Source organism: Rana temporaria, chromosome 2 (genome assembly GCF_905171775.1).
Source record: "Rana temporaria chromosome 2, aRanTem1.1, whole genome shotgun sequence".
NCBI lineage: Eukaryota > Metazoa > Chordata > Amphibia > Anura > Ranidae > Rana > Rana temporaria.
This window is the reverse complement of record NC_053490.1, coordinates 372,532,384-372,558,888: the sequence shown is the minus strand read 5'-3', so window position 1 is coordinate 372,558,888 and position 26,505 is coordinate 372,532,384. Positions and strand designations below refer to the sequence as shown.

Here is a 26,505-nt window from a genome sequence, read left to right as displayed (position 1 = left end):
GAAGGTTTGGACTAGGAAGAACGCGGGACAGCAGGACCGATCGGGTCCGCGGGTCCCGGGGGCATGGAGGACAGGACCAGGTCGCAAGCGTGCCGTGCTCGCGACCCACGGCTGGGCATCTTAAAGGGGACGTACCTGTACGTCCATGTGCCCAGCCGTGCCATTCTGCCGACGTAAATAGTCGTGCGGCGGTCCTTAACCACTTAAGGACCGGACCAATATGCTGCTAAATGACCCAAGGGGTTTTTACAATTCGGCACTGCGTCGCTTTAACAGACAATTGCGCGGTCGTGCGACGTGGCTCCCAAACAAAATTGGCGTCCTTTTTTCCCCACAAATAGAGCTTTCTTTTGGTGGTATTTGATCACCTCTGCGGGTTTTTTTTTTTTTTGCGCTATAAACAAAAATAGAGCGACAATTTTGAAAAAACTTCAATATTTTTTGTTATAATAAATATCCCCCAAAAACACATATATATATATATATATATATATATATATATATAAAAAAAAATATATATATAATTCCTCAGTTTAGGCCGATACGTATTCTTCTACCTATTTTTGGTAAAAAAAAAAAAATCACAATAAGCGTTTATCGATTGGTTTGCGCAAAATTTATAGCGTTTACAAATTTTTTTTTATTTTTTTTACTACTAATGGCGGCGAACAGTGATTTTTTTCGTGACTGCGACATTATGGCGGACACTTCGGACAATTTTGACACATTTTTGGGACCATTGTCATTTTCACAGCAATTGTTTGTTTATTGTGAAAATGACAGTTGCAGTTTGGGAGTTAACCACAGAGGGCGCTGTAGAAGTTAGGGTGCACCTAGTGTGTGTTTACAACTGTAGGGGGGTGTGGCTGTAGGACTGACGTCATCGATCGAGTCTCCCTATAAAAGGGATCACTCGATCGATGCAGCCGCCACAGTGAAGCATGGGGAAGCCGTGTTTACATACGTCTCTCCCCATTCTTCACCTCCAGGGAGCGATGATCGCGATTGGGCGGCTATAAACGAATAGCCGCGCCGTCGTCCCGGATCGCTCCCCGCGGGAATCCGACTGCCGCATGTAGCGGGGGGGGGGGGTCCCGATCGGACCCCCGACCCACGTCTAGGCAGGGACGTACAGGTACGCCAATGTGCCTGTACGTGCCATTCTGCCGACGTACATATACACGCGGCGGTCTGGAAGTGGTTAAGCGGTTAATAGCGTTTGTAATCCTAGTAAAGATTGAGGTCCAGCTGGACCTCAGGGGTATACTCCTTTTTATAGATATTGCAGAGAACTGGGTTTATACAATATATGGCGACTTACAAATCCATCATCCCATATGTACTCTTGTTGTTCCAGTACGTACCAGACTTTATCGAGAATAGATTTAACGTTGGGTACGGAAATAGTTTTCCATGGGTGTCTAATATACAATATTTGACTAGGGGTTTATCAGATCACTCCCCAATTTTAGTTTCTTTAGAAAAAGTAAAACCTAAGATGAAGCCTAATTGGCGGGTCCCAGCGTTCTGGTTAAAGGAATCGTCTCGGGGAGACTCAAAGAGTCAAGCTATAAAAGGGAATTTTTCTTTATTAATGAGAACTCTGCTTCACTTCAGGTAGTTTGGGACACTATGAAGGCATTTTTGAGGGGGGGTTTTACTAAAGGTAATAAGTGTCCATAAAAAACTGAACTTAGAACGAGAATCATTTGGCAAAGGGAAGCCCAGTATACACAGGAACCTACCACTCCTAACCGCTGCACATTGAGGGATACACAACAATTATATAGACAAATAGTAGTGGGAAAGGCAGATAGGCTTGTTTTCTCTCCAGATGTCGCGGTTGGGAGGAAGGTGAGAGACCAGGACATATGTTAGCGGTTGTAGTGAAATCCCAAGAGAAAACAAATTTTATCTCCGCTATATATAAAATAGGGGAGAGATTACACAAGATCAGAATGAAATTATGGATTCTTTCTTGTCCTTTTATAGCGATTTGTATCAGAGCAAGGTTGAGTATCCCATGGAACATCTTATGCCTTGTACACGCGATCGGAATTTCCAATGGGAAAAGTCAGACGGAATTTTTTCATCCGATATTCCGACCGTGTGTGTGCCACATCTGAGCTTTTCCATCGGAAATTCCGCCGAAAATAAATTTCTATCGGAAATTCCGTTCGTCTGTATGGAACTCCGACGAAGAAAAAAAACACGCATGCTCAGAATCAAGTCAACGCATGCTCGAAAGCATTGAACTTAATTTTTCTCGGCTCGTCGTAGTGTTGTAAGTAAACGCATTTTGGACAGTCAGAATTTGGTGCGACAGTGTGTATGCAAGACAGCTTGAATGGAATTCCGTCAGAAAAATCGGTCTGAATTTATCCCAACGGAAATTCCGATCGTGTGTACGGGGCATTAGAGAATTCCTAGACCCTTTAAAATTGCCCTCTCCAATGAGGCAAGAGAGGAACGTAATGCCCCTCCGACTATGGAGGAGGTAGGACGGGCAGTGTCAGAATCCCCGAATGTTAAGGCAACATGTTTAGACGGGCTACCGTCAGAAGTGTACCAACACTATGGGGACGTTCTGCTCCCGGAACTATTGAGTGCTTAATCAGGCCTGGGAAACTGTTAAACTCCCGGATTCTATGAATGAAGCCTGTATTATAGTGCTGCCAAAGCCAGATAAGGATCCTTTGGTACCGGAATCTTATCACTCAATATCACTACTAAACTCGGACGCTAAGATTCTGGCAAGGATCCTGGCAGCAGGACTGGGTAGAGTTATGCAGGGACTGATCCATCCAGATCAATCTGGCTTTTTACATACTAGTTCTACAGCAATTAATTTAAGGAGACTTTTTTAAATATGCAGTTACCAGCAGTCAACCTGGGGAAGAGGGCCATTTTGTCACTCGATGCTGCGAAAGCATTCGACAGCAGCAAGTGGAAATATTTGTGGGAGGTACTAGACAGGTTTGGTCTGGGATATAAAATTTACACAATGAGTAAAGCCATTATATGCTGCTTCAAGGGCGTGTATGCAAATCAATGGGTTAGTTACAGAGTTCTTTTCATTAATAAGAGGCATTAGTCAGGGGTGCCCATTGGTCCCCCCTGTTTGCGCTGGCGGTGGAACCGCTGGCGGAAGCGATTCGACAGTCAGAGGATATCGATGGGTTTGCCAGAGGGACAATTAATGAAAACCGATTTCATTGTATGCGGATGATGCACTATTGTTTCTCAGAGATACGAAAATGTCATCGATTTCCCTAATGAATCTTATAAAAAAAAAAATCGCCTAATTTTCAGGCTTTATTATTAAAGCGGGGGTTCACCCGAAAAAACGTTTTTTAACATTAGATTGAGGCTAATTACTGGAGGCAGAATCAGGTGTTTTTTTTAAATCAATGCAGTACTTACCGTTTTAGAGATAGATGTTCTCTGCTGCTTCCGGGTATGGTCTTCGGGACTGGGCATTCCTATTTGATTGACAGCCTTCCGATCGTCGCATACAGCGCGTCACGAGTTGCCGAACGTCAGTGCGGCCCTTATACGGCGCCTGCGCACCGACGTTCGGCTACTTTTGGGAACTGGTGACGCGCTGTATGCGACGGTCGGAAGGCTGTCAATCAAATAGGAACGTCCAGTCCCGCAGCCCATTCCCGGAAGCGGCGGAGAACATCTATCTCTAAAACGGTAAGTACTGCATTGATTTTAAACAAAACACCCGATTCTGCCTCCAGTAATTAGCCTCAATCTAATGTTAAAAATTGATTTTTTGGGTGAACCTCCACTTTAATTGGGATAAAATTGGTCCTTTTCCCATTAGATGATGATAGCCTGAATATACCGGAAGAGGCCCAATAAATTAAAAGTTAAGAAGTTTTCTAAATATTTAGGAGTATGGATATACCAAAGGATGAAAGATTATTTGCAGCATAATTTAAATTCCCATTCTGGATAAATGCAAATAAAAAAGGGGGAGGGGCTTAATCTGGTCTAAATTGCCTCCATCAGTGGTGGGCCAAGCAAGTCTAATAAAAATGATTTAGGCTCCTCAGTTACTTTATGTTTTACATAACTCACCCATATGGATGCAAAAATAGATTTTTGGTTCCGCAAGCTACTATGAAAAGGCAAGAGCTTGAGGATTAGATTGTCTAACCTTCAGAGGGCTAAAGAAGAGGAGGGGGGGCGTTAGCAGTGCCACAGCCAAGAACATACTTCATAGCTTCCCAATTGGGGTATTTTGCGGGGTGGGGGAAGATAGACTGGAAATATCCAATACAAGCTGTGCTACTGAGCCAATGCTCGTGCTATAGTCTTATTGCTCAACTGGAATCAGGATTTGCATACACCCAAAATAGCCCAACAAGGATACTTATGAATAAAGTATGGTAGGAAATGAGACGAACAATGAAATATGAAGGGGTGCCAGATTTTTCACCAATATGGGGGGGGGGGGGGGAACTACAAGGAATTGTGTAAATTGGAAGGGTTTGAGCACTGGCGTTCTAAAAAGGAATACAATATATTCTGCAGATTTTTCCCCAAAATGTCATACGGTCCTTTCAGGAGATACAGGAGGTATAGAAACTGCCACATATGTTTTATAAATATTTGCAACTACGACACGCGGTTAATTCTCAGTTTAAAGGCTGCAGGATGAATACAAGACCAATGCCATTGGTATCCTTATTAGCAGGGGTTGAGAGAAAAAAGGTTTAATATTGTTAAAATATATGGCAAACTATCAGGATATTAAGGACATTCCAGGTAGAAAGGGATGGGAGATGGACCTGGGGGATATAATTGGGGGAGGAATGGCAAAGCATTCTGAAAAGGGCCCCGTTGGTATCCTTATCATCTACACAATGTCTATAACAACTGTTCATCATATACAGGACTCCGGTAAAAATTATATAAGTGGGAGGAGGAGGAGGGAAAACTTCACAATGTCCACGGTGTGAGCAATCTCAGGCTGACTTGCTACACATGTTGTGGAAATGTCCCAAAAACTGAGTAGATATTGGCGAGAGGTCCACAATTAATGGGGTTTATAATATTCAGATAGAAATGGAACCAAACACTTTTTACCGGGGCATCTTAAAGAAGTTGTAAAGGTAAAAAAAAAAAAATCCTAAATAGCTTCCTTGACCTTAGTGCAGTCCTCCTTCACTTACCTTATCCTTTGATTTTGTTAAATGTCCTTATTACTTCTGAGAAATCCTCACTTCCTGTTCTTCTGTCTAACTACACACAGTAATGCAAGGCTTTCTCCCTGGTGTGGAGTGTCGTGCTCGCCCTTGAGGGGGCGAGCAGGAGAGACAGGACGCTCTACATTGCAGATAGAGAAAGGAGCTGTGTGTTAGTGGGCGTCTTCTCAGAAGAAATCAGTACATTTAAAAGCAAAATCGAAGGATGAGGAAAGTGAAGGAGGACTGCACTAAGGTAAAGCCATTTAGAAAAAAAATAAAAAAATAAATTTACCATTACAACCCCTTTAAGGAAGAGCTTTACCCAAGGCAAATGTCAATTGCAATTGGTAGATTATTATGTATAGCCCGCAGGGTAATAGCTAGAAAATGGATGTCATCTAGTGCACCAGTATTTGAGGCATGGCGTTCCCAAGTAAATGAGGCAATATTAATGGAACAACAGGTCTATCATAATAGGGGTAGATAAATTAAATAAGTTATGGGGTCCCTGGCTAACAACTCCAGGTTTGGCTTTATTCTCTTTGATTTTGGATAGAATGAAGGAGGAGAGAGTAGATGGAAAAAATATAGGCTAGGGTTGGACGGTATGGGAGTTTCTATAGTGTTAGTTTGGAGGTGCGAGGTGAGGAGGGGTTCCCCAAACCCCCCCCCCCCTTTTTATTATTTGTTTTTGTGTAGTTAAAATCCATCCTTGTATAGACCTAGAGTCAATCCTAGGTATAGTTATTATATTTAAGATACTATTAGGGTTTGTTTGAAAATAAGAATATATAAATACATATTTTGATATATTGGTGTTAAAGCGGGGGTTCACCCTATTAAAAAAAAAAAATCATTACATTATTATATCATTACATTCGGCATCGTAGCGCGAGCTACAGTATGCCGGTCTTACATTTTTTATCCCCGTACTCACTGTGCTATGGATCATTGAAGATTCCGGGGAATGGGCGTTCCTATGGTGAGAGAAGGTGATTGACGGCCGGCCCTGGCACGTCACGCTTCTCCGGAAATAGCCGAAATAGGCTTGGCTCTTCACGGCGCCTGCGCATAGCCTGTGCGCAGGCGCCGTGAAGAGCCGAGACCTACTCCGGCTGTCTTCGGGGAGCGTGACGTGCCAGAGCCGGCCGTCAATCATCCTCCCTCTCCATAGGCACGCCCATTCCCCGCGGGAGTCGGAATCTTCAATGATCGATAGCACAGTGAGTACGGGGATTAAAAATTTAAGACCGGCATACCGTAGCTCGCGCTACGATGCCGAATGTAATAGTATAATGATGTTAAGGAGGGTGAACCACCGCTTTAAGTTGATGTATGTAAAAAAGATTGGGATAGTGGCGCTGCAAATTGGGTCACCCTTAGGTGTTCCAAGTTCCTGTGTGTTCACAGGTGTTGGGTAATCTGTTAACAGGAAAGATCCAATCCGATGGACCTCCTTAATAGGAAGCACGATCCTTCAGATACCCTATTTGATGATGGCAATAGTAAAGCTGTGTCAAAGAGGATTAGTGTGGGAGTGTCCTATTATAGGATCTATTATTCGGATGCCTAATGGTCTAAGTTATCCGATAAACAGCTAATTGAAATATATTATCACTTAGAGATATAAATGTTTCTAGTTACCAGAAACAAACAAAACAAAACCAATGCTGGAATTAATATGCAACCTTCTATGAGGTATAGACACCGATCTCAGGAGGCAGGTGATAATCACAGGTGAATGGTGAGGAGTGCTTTAAATAAACAAATCTAATGAGCTAGAATATATATATATATATATTCTAGCTCATTAGATTTGTTTATTTAAAGCACTCCTCACCATTCACCTGTGATTATCACCTGCCTCCTGAGATCGGTGTCTATACCTCATAGAAGGTTGCATATTAATTCCAGCATTGGTTTTGTTTTGTTTGTTTCTGGTAACTAGAAACATTTATATCTCTAAGTGATAATATATTCTATATATTCACTATACAGGGCGACTAGTGCCCTTTTGATACCTCGCCACAACACAGAGGACATCTAATATATGCAAATATATATATGCATATATATATATATATATATATATATATATATATATATATATATATATATATATATATATATATATATATATATATATATATATATATATATATATATATATATATATATATATATATATATACATATACATATACATATATTAGATGTCCTCTGTGTTGTGGCGAGGTATCAAAAGGGCACTAGTCGCCCTGTATAGTGAATATATAGAATCTAGTGTTCTTAATTCAAGTGTCTACTACCATTAAAAATAATATTATATTGCAACATTTAGTAGCAAAGGAAAAAATGAGTATCAATAAAAATAGTGCAACAAAGTATTGCGAGGTATGAGAGTTAGTGCAGATCCTCACAAAATATATCCAATGTGTAAAAGTTAATAAGTAGAAATAAATGAATGGTAAAAAATAAAATAAAAAAGTTCATATATGTACAAATATTCTTTGCAACTTCAGGGAAAATAGAGAAAAGTGAAGGATTATTCCAAGGGCTTGAAAGCCACACAATTATTGAACCAAATAAGACAGTCCTAGGTTAACGTTTCTTCAATCGGGTTAACCCTCAATTAGCTGGTGACTTGAAGTGCCATTAACGTGCATTGAAATAATAGTGACAGCAGTGCTTCCCCACATGGGTCCCCACTCACCAGATGTCGTCACCCCCCAGGGGGCAAAAAGCGGGTGGTGGTGGTACCTCGATGTCTGTAAGGTGATGGTTTCCTACGATCAGTCCTCGAGTGTCTCCTTATTCCAGGGATCACGGGGTGCTTGAAATGGTTTTTCAGATGTTCACGTGGGATCATTCATTAGGCAAAAAATAAAAAGAAGGAACGCATAGTGTAATACGTTTTGATATTGTTAGGATATACCCAACAAAATGATTTATTTAAAAAAAGGGAAAACAATTTTTGATCAGTTGGAATAAAAAGTCCAAGTGGGTCCCTGCGCAGAGGGAGTTCCAACGAGCAATATATTTAAAAACAAACACAAATTAAAAATCAAAAATTAAAAGAAAAGAGCCACAAGTTGCCCTAGCACTCTGCTGTTAGTAGTTGCTTCACTGCTGGGACAGCCAATTTGAAATCCTCCCTTGGCGCCCGTATGCACTAGCGCAGTGATCAGCTGAGGCAGATAGCGTGCTGACAGGCAATGTGTGAGCGAGTGTATGAGCGTCTGTCTAGGTCACCTGACGCGTTTCGTCATGTGACGTTCTCAAAGGCGATGACAGGCCTTTGAGATGTGTCCCGCCCCCAGGGGGCGGGACACATCTGAAGCAGCTATATGAACCTTCAACGTATGAAGCCTGTCATCGCCTTTGAGAACGTCACATGACGAAACGCGTCAGGTGACCTAGACAGACGCTCATACACTCGCTCACACATTGCCTGTCAGCACGCTATCTGCCTCAGCTGATCACTGCGCTAGTGCATACGGGCGCCAAGGGAGGATTTCAAATTGGCTGTCCCAGCAGTGAAGCAACTACTAACAGCAGAGTGCTAGGGCAACTTGTGGCTCTTTTCTTTTAATTTTTGATTTTTAATTTGTGTTTGTTTTTAAATATATTGCTCGTTGGAACTCCCTCTGCGCAGGGACCCACTTGGACTTTTTATTCCAACTGATCAAAAATTGTTTTCCCTTTTTTTAAATAAATCATTTTGTTGGGTATATCCTAACAATATCAAAACGTATTACACTATGCGTTCCTTCTTTTTATTTTTTGCCTAATGAATGATCCCACGTGAACATCTGAAAAACCATTTCAAGCACCCCGTGATCCCTGGAATAAGGAGACACTCGAGGACTGATCGTAGGAAACCATCACCTTACAGACATCGAGGTACCACCACCACCCGCTTTTTGCCCCCTGGGGGGTGACGACATCTGGTGAGTGGGGACCCATGTGGGGAAGCACTGCTGTCACTATTATTTCAATGCACGTTAATGGCACTTCAAGTCACCAGCTAATTGAGGGTTAACCCGATTGAAGAAACGTTAACCTAGGACTGTCTTATTTGGTTCAATAATTGTGTGGCTTTCAAGCCCTTGGAATAATCCTTCACTTTTCTCTATTTTCCCTGAAGTTGCAAAGAATATTTGTACATATATGAACTTTTTTATTTTATTTTTTACCATTCATTTATTTCTACTTATTAACTTTTACACATTGGATATATTTTGTGAGGATCTGCACTAACTCTCATACCTCGCAATACTTTGTTGCACTATTTTTATTGATACTCATTTTTTCCTTTGCTACTAAATGTTGCAATATAATATTATTTTTAATGGTAGTAGACACTTGAATTAAGAACACTAGATTCTATATATTCACTATACAGGGCGACTAGTGCCCTTTTGATACCTCGCCACAACACAGAGGACATCTAATATATGCATATATATGCATATATATATATATATATATATATATATATATATATATATATATATATATATATATATATATATATATATATATATATATATATATATATATATATTCTAGCTCATTAGATTTGTTTATTTAAAGCACTCCTCACCATTCACCTGTGATTATCATCTGCCTCCTGAGATCGGTGTCTATACCTCATAGAAGGTTGCATATTAAAGTGGTTGTAAAGTCAAAATATTCACTTTCAATGTAATTGTGCATTTCATCCTTGTAAACCGATTGACATTTTATATTTTTTTCCTTACCTGCCTGCTTCTGAAGTTACAGCTAGATTGACGAGTGGGGACGCGTACCGCGCATGCGCCGGATCCCCGTTAAATTCGGCAAGCAGAGCCTCTGCCGGCTAAAAATCTGTTTATGTCGGGGCTGCGTCATTTCCTTATGGTGACGTCAGCCCCGACATCCCGCGATACTTCTATTAAGAAGCTGAGCCTTGACCCCATGTGACTCGCTACGTCGGAGGGGTTGTGGAGAGACGCGGCTCGGCTTCAGGAAATCATGCGCACGCGCGGGATTATAGCCACAGCTACATACTGAGGGCGGAAATATATCACTGTATAGGCATGGAAGACAGCAGTAGAAATGGCGGCGGGGAGGTACAAGCAGGAGTGTTCACAAAAACGTATATTGAAACAAGTAAGACGTTTTTTTTGGCATACTATATATGTAACTTTGATTGAAAATACCTAACTTAAGCTATATATGGCGATTTAGTAATTACATGTTTGAGTTTACTACCGCTTTAATTCCAGCATTGGTTTTGTTTTGTTTGTTTCTGGTAACTAGAAACATTTATATCTCTAAGTGATAATATATTTCAATTAGCTGTTTATCGGATAACTTAGACCATTAGGCATCCGAATAATAGATCCTATAATAGGACACTCCCACACTAATCCTCTTTGACACAGCTTTACTATTGCCATCATCAAATAGGGTATCTGAAGGATCGTGCTTCCTATTAAGGAGGTCCATCGGATTGGATCTTTCCTGTTAACAGATTACCCAACACCTGTGAACACACAGGAACTCGGAACACCTAAGGGTGACCCAATTTGCAGCGCCACTATCCCAATCTTTTTTACATCTTTTTTGATCTCATCACTGAGGTTTTTTAGGGAGGCAGCAGCATTTAATTTACATCCTAAGCGCGGATTCCCTTCTATTTCTTAAGTTGATGTATGTTTGAATGTTGTAAAATTGAAAGAGTTTGAATAAAAAGAGAAATCGGAAAAAAAATTTAATAAAGTATAACAATATTCAGCCTACTTAGGAACATATGACATTTTTCCATTATTTTTGCTTACCTTGCCAATAAAGTGGTATTCAGCTTTCCATTATAACATGCTGTCAGAGGCAGTACATTAGAAAGAACAGTTGACGGTGTTATAAACTGTCTGCACTTTGCTTGATCAACAATATTGTCTAGAATATAATTGAAAATAATTATTACATTAGAAGAAATTGTACATTTTTTTTTTGGTAAGCAATATTAAGAATATTTCTTTGAAGTTACAAGGCCATTAGGCCATGAGACATTAAAAGGGGCTGTAAAAGGCAGGGCTGTGGAGTCGGTAGATAAATGTTCCGACTCCGTCTCCTCAGTTTTATGTACTTCCGACTCCCCGACTCCGACTCCTCTGTATTAATATGCGAATGTATTTTATACATTCCTTGAGGGAAAGAAACGCAACCTACCACAGGACTACTGGCTGGGAAGCCAACAGTCTGTCTTTTGCTTAAACTGTGCAATACAGTAAACACAATGAAAACAATCAAGTGGCTGGATAGTAGCAGCAGACATAAACATCAGGAACAGGATCTTTAACAGTTCAAAAATACAAACCACATTATTTGGTTGTTTTAGAACAAAAACAAAGCTTATCTATAATGAACCAAAAACAAAATCTGTAAAACCTAGAAATGGTTTATATTAATCTTGAAATGTAGTTATAGGCTTAGCAAATGCAAATCAATTCAATGTAGAGTTCTAAGGAAGAGAATTGCCTCTGCCAGATCCTCTTTCATAGAGGCTCTTAAGTCAGACTTTATTATTTTTAGGGCTGAAAATAATCTTTCGACACTGACTTGGGTGGGTGGCATTGCAGTAACTATTCTGGCCACATCACTAACGATCTCTGGATAAACAAGGATGGCTTCTTTAACAGTAAGTTTTGATGAGCGATCATACTTTTCAACTTCTTTTAGTGCTTTATAAAACTCCTGTTGGAATTTTTTTATTTGGACACTTACTGGTTCTCTAACATGCATTCCCTGTAAAAGCAGAACACAACACTATGGAAAGTATAAAGTATTGCAGCTCCTAATTGTGCGTTGCGTGCCATATAGTGAAGCACATGAAAAGCATGCTTCTTCACGGTCACTTAACGTGTTCGTTTTGCGGTTACGTGAGGCACTGCATGCATTGGTCTTTATTCTTACAGTAGAGAAGTCATTGATTATAACTTTTTGTGAATTGGGACATTTAAACTTGCTTTTTTTTTTTTTTTATTCCAATCTAAATTTAGTAGGAGTAGGAGTCGGAGTCGGTGCATTGTTTGCCGACTCCGACTCCAGGTACCCAAAATTTCCCCAGACTCCGACTCCTCGACTCCGACTCCACAGCCCTGGTAAAAGGTACAATTTTATTTCCTAAATAGCTTCCTTTACCTTAGTGCAGTCCTCCTTCACTTACCTCATCCTTCGATTTTGCTTTTAAATGTCCTTATTTCTTCTGAGAAATCCTCACTTCCTGTTCTTCTGTCTGTAACTCCACACAGTAATGCAAGGCTTTCTACCTGGTGTGCAGTGTCGTGCTCGCCCCCTCCCTTGGACTACAAGAGAGTCAGGATGCGCTCTACGTTGCAGATAGAGAAAGGAGCTGTGTGTTAGTGGGCATCCTGACTCTCCTGTAGTCCAAGGGAGGGGGCGAGCACGACACTGCACACCAGGTAGAAAGCCTTGCATTACTGTGTGGAGTTACAGACAGAAGAACAGGAAGTGAGGATTTCTCAGAAGAAATAAGGACATTTAAAAGCAAAATCGAAGGATGAGGTAAGTAAAATAAATAAATAAATAAAATAAAAGAAGGAGGACTGCACTAAGGTAAAAGGAAGCTATTTAGGGGGGAAATTTATATATATATATATATATATATATATATATATATATATATATATATATATATATATATATATATATATATATATATATATATATATACACACACACACACACACACACATTTAAGTGAATATGGTTCATCAATCAGATAAGTAGGAACTCAATGCACTTGAAGGACATTTCCAGGGAACTATTTCAAAGCAAAGTGACGATAACAGGAACTCATGAGCAATCAGCAGTTTAAAGGTCTGCTAATGTCAACATTTTTCTATAGCCAGTTGTATCAACTGCCGAGTCAGTGCTAGAGCCAGGGATCTCCAATCAGCAGGGAGCATAAGCTTTGTAGATTGCAGAACTATAGGTCTGACTCAGCATGGGACATGGCAGACCCTTACAGAGAGACCACTACATTTACACTGAGCAAGGTTATTTCTTTAGGAGCATGCCAGCAGGGGACAGGCTCTTCTAATCAGGCTGTGGCTGCTTTACAAAGAAATGTAAAGGGTAACTCCACTTCTGTGGGGATAACATATAGCAAATAAAATAAAGAGCATATACAATTGCAACACAAGTCATATTTAATGTTAATAAAAATGACCTTTCCTTTTCAATCTGCAGCACTGTAACTTTCTGTAAAATGCAATATGAGGTGTTATGTACACAGATGGTGTACATAATGTCCCCCAGAAATGTAATTTCCTGCTTGTGTGATTGGCTTATTGATTTTGCCAAAACTTTGCACCAAGATACAGGTAAGATTTTGGGCACATCCCGGCAAAAAATACTTTTTTTGGTGAGATACTTCTAAAGGGAAGCCACATCTGAAAGAATGCAGCTCCTGCCACTTTCCGTAATAGACAAGCGCAGTAGCTGATTGATAATTATGAAATCACTCCTATACAGATTAATTTTGCACATGGTGACAGAGAAACACAGTTTTTTTTTTTTTTTAAATAAAAGTTGAAATCTGCAACAAAGTTTGTTAAAATCCTTGCAACGTACAATAATCACCCAGAGGGGGTGTAGTTACACTTAAAGCGGGGGTTCACCCTGTTAAAAAAAAAAAAAAAATGTTTTTTTTTATTAGACCATTACTTTCGGCATCGTAGCGCGAGCTACGGTATGCCGGTCCTAAATTTTTAATCCCCGTACTCACTGTGCTATCGATGATTGAAGAATCCGGGGAATGGGCGTTCCTATGGTGAGAGAAGGTGATTGACGGCCGGCCCTGGCACGTCACGCTTCTCCGGAAATAGCCGAAATAGGCTTGGCTATTCACGGCGCCTGCGCATAGCCTGTGCGCAGGCGCTGTGAATAGCCGAGACCTACTCCGGCTGTCTTCGGGGAGCGTGACGTGCCAGAGCCGGCCGTCAATCATCCTCCCTCTCCGTAGGCACGCCCATTCCCCGCGGGAGTCGGATTCTTCAATCATCGATAGCACAGTGAGTACGGGGATTAAAAATTTAAGACCGGCATACCGTAGCTCGCGCTACGATGCCGAAAGTAATGGAATAATGAGGTGAAGGAGGGTGAACTACCGCTTTAAGTGTAAGGAAAAACCCAAGTAAATGGAAAGTGTTTCTAGGTAGTAAAAAAGTTAGTAAATCTTTAATACAAAAAATTAAAAATGATGGAAACATTAAAAATGATGGAAACATTTTTCTTAATACTGTACTCCGTTGGAATCACCAAAGAAAGGACATTGCTGAACACATCCTTTGTTCTTTGGTGATTCCAACCAATTATAGTGTTAAGAATTTTTTTTCCATCATTTTTAGCCACTTAAGACCCGGACCTTTAGGCAGCTAAAGGACCTGGCCAGTTTTTGCGATTCGGCACTGCGTCGCTTTAACTGAAAATTGCGCGGTGGCTCCCAAACAAAAAAAAAATTTCCCCACAAATAGAGCTTTCTTTTGGTGGTATTTGATCACCTCTGCGGTTTTTATTTTTTGCGCTATAAACAAAAATAGAGCGACAATTTTGAAAAAAAAAATAAAAAAATGCAATATTTTTTACTTTTTGCCATTATAAATATCCCCCGAAAATATATATAAAAAAAATTGTTTTCCTCAGTTTAGGGCGATATGTATTCTTCTACCTATTTTTGGTAAAAAAATAAAAAAAAAAAAACGTGTTTATTGATTGGTTTGGGCAAAATTTATAGCGTTTACAAAATAGGGGATAGTTTTATTGCATTTTTATAATTTTTTTTTTTTGTTCACTACCAATGGCGGCGATCAGCGATTTTTTCTGTGACTGCGACATTATGGCGGACACTTCGGACAATTTTGACACATTTTTGGGACCATTGTCATTTTCACAGCAAAAAATGCATTAAAAATGCATTGTTTACTGTGAAAATGACAATTGCAGTTTGGGAGTTAACCACAAGGGGGCGCTGAAGGGGTTAAGTGTGACCTCATTTGTGTTTCTAACTGTAGGGGGGTGTGGCTGTAGGTGTGATGTCATTGATTGTGTTTCCCTATAAAAGGGAACACACGATCAATGAAGTGAAGAACGGGGAAGCTGTGTTTACACACAGCTCTTCCCGTTCTTCAGCTCCGGGGACCGGGGGAAATCCGCATCCAATTTGCATAGGTGTGAACCCAGCCTTATACTACTTAGAAACACTTTCCATTTACTTGACATAACAATGACCCAGTACTGCTAAAGTCCCATTTTGAGGGGTTTGCCTTATACATACAATCTAGGGATGATGGTTCTTATTTTGTTTTCACTTTAACTGTAAGGTTACACTCACATTGGCATGGAATACATTTTATTGTCTTCCCTCCACACTGGTATGCAAGCAAGTGTCCCTGGGCACACATTATCACCTCTACCAACTAGTCCACAGTGATCCCTGCTTCTGTGCTAAGGCACGGTTTGCACTCGCTTAAGTAAGCTGTACCAGACTACAAGTGAATCATGCAAGGGTCCACCTCTTCCAAGTGGACCTGGGCAAGGTTCAAAATACTCTCACTACACAAATTAACTGGACCAAGGGGTTGAACCATGCTCAGGATTGTTTAAAACTGCCAGTAAAAGTGCACCCTAAGACTTTGATCCCCTTTTGTTTTAAATTAATCTGGAATGTATTTGGCAGATTTATACTGAACATTTAATTGGGCTTTAAAGAGCCACAAAATAAACCCATCAGTAAATTGTTAATGTGCTCCAGTCACACTGTTACCGCGTTAGGCCCCTAAAGTGTATTTATAGCCAAAAGCTTTTTATTTTGGATAGAGCTGGGGGATATTACTAAATGTTTAAAATTTGTTAACCTGAACCTCCGGATTCACCAGTGGGGACACATAAAAACTTGGTGGGGGGTCTAACCCCTTAGCACTCTATCCAGAGCTATATGGGTATATGGGATTATATGATATTTTTTATTTTATTTATTTATTTTATGGTTGAACTAGATAGACTTGTGTCTTTTCAACCTGACAAACTATGCAACTATATAAAAAAAAAAAAATAAAAAAAAAAAAAAAGTTCACACATTCACTTTAATAAAATTAGTAGCATTTTGGTTTATTTACTAAAAACGGAGTGAAAAATCTGGTGCAGCTGTGCATGGCAGCCAATCAGCTTCTAATAATTTCAGCTTGTTCAATTAAGCTTTGACAATAAAAACTGGAAGCCGATTGGTTTCTATGCAGAACTGCACCGGATTTTGCACTGTCCAGTTTTAGTAAATTTGTGTTCTTCACGAAGCAATTCTGATTAAACAATATAAACCTTTTTTTTCCTCAGACAGCTACAAAGTATTTGGGCACTGCACAGTGTTATACAACTTCATTTGACAAAAAGGGGTTGAGGAAAAAATATTTTATTGTCAAAAGGAGCTGAAATTATTACTATCTTTAAATGGTCTCTCAGTCTGGTACAGTAGGAATCACAATCATGGGGAAGCCTGCTGACCTGACAGTTGTGCAGAAAACCCATCTTTGACACTCTCCATAAAGGAGGAAAAGCCTCAAAAGGTAATTGCAAAATAAGTTGGATGTTCCCAAAGTGCTGTATCAAAGCACATTAATAGAAAGTTATGTAGAAGGGAAAAGTGTGGAAGAAAAGTCAAGTTAGACTTACCGGTAACTTGTTTTCCATGAGTCTTTCAGGACAGCACCTTGAGAGTGTGGCTCCACCCACTTGACAGGAAACACACCTCCAAACTTCTTAAAAGGGAGGCTCCTTCCACTTATCAGTAGTAGTAGTAGTATTAGTAGCCACTTAAGGACCACCCACTGTATATATACGTCCTCTTTTTAAACATGGATATCTCAGTAACGGCAGCAGCTGCTGCCACAACTGAGATATCCATGTTTTCAGTGGGCAGTCCGGTAAACGATAACGGCGGTCTCCGCGGCGGATTCGCCGCGAGATCGCCGTTATCGGTGGCGGGAGAGGGGCCCCCCCCCCTCCCGCCGCTTTTCCGCGCCCTCCGCCGCTTACCGGAGCCGTCGGTAGCGGCGGAGGAGATCCGATGCTGCCGCCTGGAGAGTGAGGACTTGAGTGAGGGCAAGATGGCCCCCACCCGTCCTCATAGCTCTGCTGGGCGGAAGTGACGTCAAAACGTCAGTCCCGCCCAGCCTCTTAAAGAGACAATTTTTTTTCTGTCATTTTTTTAAATGACAAATTTTCCTTTTTTTTTTTTTTTTTTTGCATTTAAGCCTAAATATGAGATCTGAGGTCTTTTTGACCCCAGATCTCATATTTAAGAGGACCTGTCATGCTTTTTTCTATTACAAGGGATGTTTACATTCCTTGTAATAGGAATAAAAGTGATCATTTTTTTTTTTTTTTATATTTTAGTGTAAAAAATAATAAAATCAATAAAATTAAATAAGAAAACAAAAAAAAAATTTTTTAAAGCGCCCCGTCCTGACGAGCTCGCGCGCAGAAGCGAACGCATACGCAAGTAGCGCCCGCATATGAAAACGGTGTTCAAATCACACAAGTGAGGTATCGCCGCGATCGTTAGAGCGAGAGCAATAATTATAGCCCTAGAGCTACTCTGTAGCTCAAAAAATGCAACTTATAGAATTTTTTAAACGTCGCCTATCTAGATTTTTAAGGGTAAAAGTTTGACGCCATGCCACGAGCGGGCGCAATTTTAAAGCGTGACATGTTGGGTATCATTTTACTCGGCGTAACATTATCTTTCACAATATATAAAAAAATTGGGCCAAATTTATTGTTGTCTTATTTTTTAATTCAAAAAAGTAAATTTTTTCCAAAAAAAGTGCGCTTGTAAGACTGCTGCGCAAATACGGTGTGACAAAAAGTATTGCGATGACCGCCATTTTATTCTCTAGGGTGTTAGAAAAAAAAAAAATATAATGTTTGGGGGTTTTAAGTAATTTTCTAGCAGAAAAAAATGTTTTAGTCTTGCAAACACCAAATCTGAAAAACACCTGTGGTCTTTAAGTGGGTAGAGAAACCTCCGGCCTAAGCTGGAACACATAATCAGAGTATGGTTAGTCACAGCATAATATTCAAAACAATAGGGCGGGTTGCTGCTGTCCTGAAAGACTCATGGAAAACAAGTTACCGGTAAGTCTAACTTGACTTTTCCCTTATCGTCTTTCAGGACAGCACCTTGAGAGGATAACAAAACCTTACCCACTTAGTGAGGGACCACAGCCTGCAAGACCTTTCTGCCAAAAGCCTGATCGCTTGCTGACAGAAGACCCAGTCTGTAATGACTGACTCATACCCCTGAGGAAGGCAACGATTTGCCGAAACATGTCGGGACTCTAACAACTCATGTCAATCCTTAATGTTTTTATACCCATTTTCTATTATCAATAAAATGTTTATATTTATAATTTGGTTTTGATTATTTTGTACGACTTGTTTAAAAGGCACCGCTATAATCCCTCCATTTTTTCACAATCCGGTTGTTATTGTGTTTTGCTGGATGCCGCAGGAGGATGGAAAAGGACATTACCTTTGCCCTTTCCCTTCTGCCCTGACCAACCTTTCTTCCTCTCAAGGCTTGTTTTGTCCTTGAGCCCTTTGAGGACTAAAAAATCTTTTGCCTGTCTGCTTTTTCTTCTTGACAGGAAAAGATTTCTTCTGGTCTGCAGTCCTGTCGAGCACTGCGTCTAAATTGGGACCAAACAATAAATCCCCTTTGGAAGGGTACTCCACACAGCTTGTTTTTAGATGCCGTGTCCCCCAGCCAGGTTTTTAACCAGAGCGCCCTTCTAACTGAATTAGTAAAGGCCGCAGATCTTGCCATCATTCTGATAGCCTTACAGCTGCTGACAGGGTTGTAAAGGAGTCTAAAATACACTACGCCGCCGTAACTTATTTTTTTTTTTTTAATCCTCAAAGAATTTGCGACGTAAGTTACGGCAGCGTAGTGCATCTTTGGCGGCGTAAGGGCGCGCAATTCAAATGGATGTGATGAGGGCGTGTTTTATGTAAATACGCATGCGCCGTCCGTGGGGGTATCCCAGTGCGCATGCTCGAAAATTAAACCGGAACACGCCAATGTTTACGACGGTGACGTCATTCTACGCAAATCCCTATTCGCGAACGACTTACACAAACGACGTAAACATTTAAAAATTTGACGCGGGAACGACGGCCATACTTAACATTGAGTATGCCTCATAATAGCAGGGGTAACTATACGCCAGAAAAAGCCGAACGCAAACAACGTAAAAAAATGCGCCAGCCGGACGTACGTTCGTGGATCGCCGTAACTAGCTCATTTGCATACTGGACGCGGAATTCGACGAAAACGCCACCTAGCGGCCGGCGGAAAAATGCACCTAAGATTTGACGGCGTACTAAGACGTACGCCTGTTGGATCGATCCCAGATGCAGTCGTATCTTGTTTTGTAGATGCAAAACAAAGATACGACGCGGGAGCTTTAAAATTACGCGGCGTATCAATAGATACGCCGGCGTAATTCTTTTGTGGATCTGACCCATATTCTCTAGCTCATCCTCCTCCTCATCTGATTCTTGAGAATGTGAGGGGGAAGGACCTTCCTGGTTCAGAGGACTCTCTTCTGCCTCCACTACCGGGACTAACAGTGAGTCTTGTGAGGTAGAGGTTCTGTCTCACAAATGGTTTCGTGAGTGAGGACTTAAAGGATTGAATAGTAGCACCCAATTCTTTTTTAACAGATGCGATTATGTCGCTGCAAGAGCCAGACGCTTCCTCCTTCACTAATGGGTCAATACATGTTTGACATAAAGCTTTTTTCCAGCCTTCAGGCAGTTTAGACTTGCATGAAGGACATTTATTTTTATTCCCATGATCAGAGCTCTTGGCCTGCCATGATAAGGGCCTTTTGAGTCAGCCTGAAAACCAATCAAGATGCTCACCATAGGTGCACAGTGAGAGATCCACTACACTCATGTGCCCAAAACAGGCTCCCGCCACCAGGGGGGTAAAAAAACACTCACACCCCCCCTAAGGGAGAAGAGAGCTACAGAGAGATCCCATAGTAAATGTGGGTAGAACCTCAGTCTACCCCTTACCTGGGCCTTGCTGGTGCCTGTTCCACTCGCTGCGGATCCTGCGTCCATGTTGAGGCAGCAGCGTGATGCTGGTGGCAAAACCGCCGGTCCAGACTCCACTGCACCAGACCAGAATTGGCTAACAAGGCACCAGACCTGTTCCTCCCTCCTCCCTCAGGGCTTCCTGGTAGAAATTATGTCCATGCCCTGCGCCCACTCGTAGGATGCCACCCCCTTCTGGTTACCTCACTTCCGGGGAAAGCAGCCTGACTGACCTTCCCAAGAGGGCGGTGGCGTTCGGCTGCCTGGACCAGTACCTGGCTCCACTGAGCACCGATGACGGAGAAGGAGCACAAGGCACTCTATCCAGTGAATGGGAGGAACAGACTCTCTGAGGTAAGAAAAAAACAGGTGGAGTAGGGAGATATGACCTCTCAGGTAGCACCTAGAGCAGGGATATGCAATTAGCAGACCTCCAGCTGTTGCAAAACTACAAGTCCCATAATGCCTCTGCTTCTGGGTGTCATGCTTGAGGCTGTCAGAGTCTTTCTATGCCTCATGGGACTTGTAGTTCTGCAACAGTTGGAGGTCCGCTAATTGCATGTCACTGACCTAGAGAGCTCCTAACCCCCACATGTGTTCCCACCGGAGGAAACAAAAACTAACCATACTCTGACTATGTGTTCTAGCTTGGGCCGGAGGTTTCTCTACTACTATTGATAAGTGGAAGGTGCCTCCCTTTTAAGAAGTTTGGTGGAGATGTGTTTCCTGTGAAGTGGGTGGAGCCACGCTCTCAAGGTGCTGTCCTGAAAGACGATAAGGAAAAAAGGTTGCCAAGCAGCAGGGATGACCGCAGCCTGGAGAGAATTGTCAGGAAAAGGCCATTCAAAAGTGTTGGACTTTCACAAGGAGTGGACTGAGGCTGGAGTCAGTGCATCAAGAGCCACCACACACAGACAAATCCTGGACATGGGATTTAAATGTCGTATTCCTCTTGTCAAGCCACTCCTGAACAACAAACAACGTCAGACCTGGTCTGTTGCTCAGTGGTCCAAAGTCCTCTTTTAGGATGAGAGAAAATGTTGCATCTCATTTGGAAACCAAGGAGCCAGAGTATGGAGGAAGAATGGAGAGGGACACACTGTAAGATGCTTGAAGTCCAGTGTAAAGTTTCCACAGTCTATTGATTTGAGGAGCCATGTCATCTGCTGGTGTTGGTCCACTGTGTTTCATTAAGTCCAGGGTCAAGGCAGCCGTCTACCAGGAGATTTTGGAGCACTTCATGTTTCCTTCCGCAGATGATCTCTATGGGGATGGGGACTTCATTTTCCACTAGGACCTGGCACCTGCCAAAAGCACCAAAACCTGGTTCAATGACCGTGGGATTGTGCTTGATTGGCCAGCAAACTCACCTGACCTGAACCCTATAGAGAATCTATGGGGCATTGCCAAGAGAAAGATGAGACATGATTCAGAACAATGCAGAAGAGCTGAAGGCTGCTATTGAAGCATCCTGGTCTTCCATAACACCTCAGCAGTGCCACAGGCTGATAGCTTCCATGCCACGCCACACTGAGGCAGTAATTGCTGCAAAGGGGCCAAACCAAGTACATATGCATGCTTATACTTTTCAGAGGCCCGATATTGTTCCATGTACAATCCTTGTTTTATTGATTGCATGTAATATTCTAATTTTCTGAGATTGTGGATTTGGGGTTTTCATGCCTGATTTAAGGAAAAGTAAAAATCCTCCCTTGTAGTGGGGCTGTCCTTGCACTGCAAGGGTTACATGTAGGGTTGTCCCGATACCGATACCAGTATCGGTATCGGGACCGATACCGAGTATTTGCGGCAGTACTTGTACTCCCGCAAATACCCCCGATGCCTAAATAGAATACTTGACCCCCCCGCCGTATATCACAAATCCGCCGCTGCCGCGTTAATCACCATGCGAGGAACATTACAGGCACCTTTAGTTTGAATAGCTGTTTTGCCCGCCGCGCCGTGTATAGACACTCCCCCTTGGACGGATCTGTCCAATCCCAAGCAAGGGGGAGTGTCCTTTACACGGCGTGGCAGGGAAAACAGCTATTCAAGCTGCCTGTAATGTTGACCGCATGGTGATTAACGCGGCGGCGGCTGCATCATCATTAGGTATGGGGGACATGGCTGCATATGTTTGGGGACATGGCTGCATATATGTGGGGGGACATGGCTGCATATATGTGGGGGGACATGGCTGCATATATGTGGGGGGACATGGCTGCATATATGTGGGGGGACATTTTAAAAAAAGTATCGGTATTCGGGAATCGGCGAGTACATAAAAAAAGTATCGGTACTTGTACTCGGTCCTAAAAAAGTGGTATCGGGACAACCCTAGTTACATGCTTGTTTACCTTATTCTCTGCCCTGTAAAACCAGTCTCCTGAGCCTCTTTCACCATATGCCCCAATGCCTAGATGCCCCTGATGTCATCAAGACTGATGCAGAGCCCACAGCCCTGCTTTGGAAGCGAGGACGCCAAAGACCAGTCCTCTACCTGAGTATAAGGCAGGGTTCACACTATTGCGAATTGGATGCAAGATTCCCGTTCTCTATCTCCGATGTGGCTCCGGTACAAATTTGCACAGGAGCTCTGTGTATCTTTTGGTCCGTTTCAGCCCACAATTCAGGCTGAAATAGGGTGACCACATTTCCAAACTACCATTTAGGGACACCCTCCCTTCCCAAAAATCAGCTTGTGCTGTAACGAATCACAGCACAGTGATTGGACACAAGAGGCGGGATTTATGATTTGTCCAATCACAAGCAGGGGGCGGGACTGTGCTCCTCCAGGCATTCCCGGCCAGGACAAGTACTATTAGTGAGTAAAGCAGGGATGTGGCAGCCTTTTTTGGGAGCATCAGATTGGCCAGGGGGGTGACTGTGTCAGTTTCATTCCGGGACACTGTATTGTCCTGGAATTAATGTGCCGGGACAGACCTGCAAATTGCGGGACTATCCCGGACAATCCGGGACACGTGGTCACCCTAGGCTGAAAGCGGACCTGAAAGTGGTGAACCAGGACGCAAAGGACCCCTGCTGGGAGCCGCATCGACACCCAGTGTCAACCGAGCCTTAGAGAGCGCTGTGTACTGGGAGACTTAAAGCGGGGGTTCACCCTATGAACGCAAAAAAATATATATTTTTTTCTTTTACCATAAAATCAGGCATTGTAGCGCGAGCTACAGTATGCCTGTCCCGATTTTTTTACCCCCGTACACACCTTGTACTCGTACATCGAAGATACCGGGGAATGGGCGTGCCTATGGAGACGGAGGATGATTGACGGCCGGCTCTGGCGCGTCACGCTTCTCCGGAAATAGCCGAAATAGGCTTGGCTCTTCACGGCGCCTGCGCATAGCCTGTGCGCAGGCGCCGTGAAGAGCCGAGACCTACTCCGGCTGTCTTCGGGGAGAGTGACGTGCCAGGGCCGGCCGTCAATCATCCTCCCTCTCCATAGGCACGCCCATTCCCTGCGGGAGCCGAAATCTATAATGTACGATTACAAGGTGAGTCCGGGGTTAAAAAAATCGGGACAGGCATACTGTAGCTCGCGCTACAATGCCTGTCTCGATGGTAAAATCAAGTCAGTGAGGGTGAACTACCGCTTTAAAATAGCATTTAACCCTTCAGAATGGTGCAGCCTCACTGCAAGGAGGCATCTTTTTTTATTTCCCTAGAGTTGGGCTTTAAATCTTTGATTGGAAGAGGAACTGAAACATGCGGGCAAACTTCTTTGTGTGGCTTTGTTTTGGGTGTTCCCTTCTGCAGCCAAAAATACAGTGGTGGATTATTGTCTCCTGACTGAGCTGCCTTAGAATATATTTACGTGTTCCCATTATTATAGTACAGATGTGTGACCGCGAGCTCCATTACGGCACACACATATTTGAATAGCTAACTGTTCCTTGTGTTTGACATGCCTGTACCTGTCATCCAGTACCGGTGATCTGACAATATGGTTCCGGCTATCGAGATGGTTCCTGTATAAAGGAGTGCGCAGGCGCAATCCTTGCCGACAGAAATCTCCGAACCTCGGCCGGCATCCAGGGCGATGTGGAATTTGAGGAAAGTGGCCAGTCGGCCTCGCTCCGCTCCCTCGGCCTCCTGGCTCTTTTTTAACATCCTCTAATCCACAGGGATGTTAAGGAATGAGCCTGGATGCCGGCCGAGGTTCGGAGATTTCCGTCGGCAAGGATTGCGCCTGCGCAGTCTTTACAGGAACCATCTCGATAGGGGAACCTTAACGTCAAGTCACCGGCAACCTCAACTTATTTCACAGGGAAAAACTGGCTTTTTTTGTTTTACTTTTTAGTTTTGGATAGAGTGGAGAGGGATTAGGACACCTGTGAGGTTTTCATCGCTGCACGTGCCGCCATTAGGGAAAGTCACCTTCTTGATTTGTTAGGTTTACCGTTATCAAAAAAAGTAAAAGATGAACTCAAAATTTGACATTGGCACCAGAACATTAATAGTCCAATGAGGGCACTAGTTCTGGTGACAACTAGGGATTCCTTCACTGTTGAAGGATTTCCTCTCACTTCCTGTTTTGGCTACAGGACAGGAAGTAAATTCTCCCCCCCCCCCCCCCCCCCCAATGAGGAATAAATAAAATAAAGTGTGACTTTAGATCTACTTAAAGGGGTTGTAAATGTATTTTTTTTTCCTAAATAGCTTCCTTTACCTTAGTGCAGTCCTCCTTCACTTACCTCATCCTTCCATTTTTCTTTTAAATGTCCGTATTTCTTCTGAGAAATCCTCACTTCCTGTTCTTCTGTCTGTAACTCCACACAGTAATGTGAGGCTTTCTCCCTGGTGTGGAGTGTTGTGCTCGCCCCCTCCCTTGGACTACAGGAGAGTCAGGATGCCCACCAACACACAGCTCCTTTCTCTATCTGCAACGTAGAGAGCGTCCTGACTCTACTGTATTCCAGGGGAGGGGGCGAGCACAACACTCCACACCAGGGAGAAAGCCTTGCATTACTGTGTGTAGTTACAGACAGAAGAACAGGAAGTGAGGATTTCTCAGAAGAAATAAGGACATTTAAAAGCAAAATGGAAGGATGAGGTAAGTGAAGGAGGACTGCACTAAGGTAAAGGAAGCCATTTAGGGAAAAAAATAAAAAAATTGTACCTTTACAACCCCATTCTCGCTGTTTTCTGATATTGGTAAAGATTTAAATCAAGCAGTAAAGCTCAAAATATAATCATGTATGCGTGTCAGAAGTACAAACAGATCTTGGCTGCTGAAATATATTTGGTGATTAAAAAGTACCTTCTACTAGCTAAGCAGGACCATAGAAACATATATATATATATATATATATATATATATATATATATATATATTCTGTTCCAGGACTAATCCAGTACCAGGGGGGGAAAGAGCAGAAAGGTAGCATTGTTAGGGCTGCCATACATACCACAATCTAGTAGCACAATTTCATTTACCTAATGGCCAAAAATCGTACGAAAAACGTTGTCCGAGGAAGAAATCGTATGATAAATGGATCGTTAGTACAGAGCTTTCGAAAGCCAATCACGACAATTCATCCAATATTATTTGATCTGACAAGCATGAAAATGTACCTTGTACGATACTAGATCGTATGATTTTCATTTAGTCAGTATAGTTGTCGTCCGAAAAAACAATACATGAATGACATCACTTCCGATTTATTTTTTTTCTGTCGTAGGAGAATTTTCGTGACTTTAGTAACCTATTGAATTTCTACTTGCGACTAAAAAGCGAAAAAAGTCGGACGATCTGTCATCCAATTTTCAGATCATGTGTACTGGGCCATAAGTGATGTAATATGGGAGGACAAACTTTTACAATCCAACCAATTTCTATCCAAAACACACAGACCCGTATTTTACATAGTTGATGGTAGAGCTAAAGGCGATTGTACAATCAGACAGTATAGTGGATGGCAAAGCCTAAAAGTGGACACACATGGAATGATTTCAAATATGGTCCATAGATTTACTGTTTAATGCACCATACATGTTACAATCTGACCATACTATAATCTTTAGTTACCAAAACGATGTAATGTAGAGGACCTACCTAATCGTACCTGTGCGCAATCAGGCAGACCCTTATTCAACATAGTTGAGAGCAGATCTAATA

General features: G+C 42.2%; 1 protein-coding gene across 1 annotated transcript in view; it reads right to left on the bottom strand.

Annotated features, from left to right (window-relative positions):
* The window catches only part of SMIM29 (small integral membrane protein 29), a 48,766-nt gene that overhangs the window by 21,875 nt on the left and 386 nt on the right, over positions 1-26,505 (bottom strand). The window contains exon 2 of the mRNA XM_040337804.1: positions 11,027-11,144. The gene's annotated coding sequence lies outside the window, so the exon portion shown is untranslated. The remainder of the gene's footprint in view (positions 1-11,026; positions 11,145-26,505) is intronic.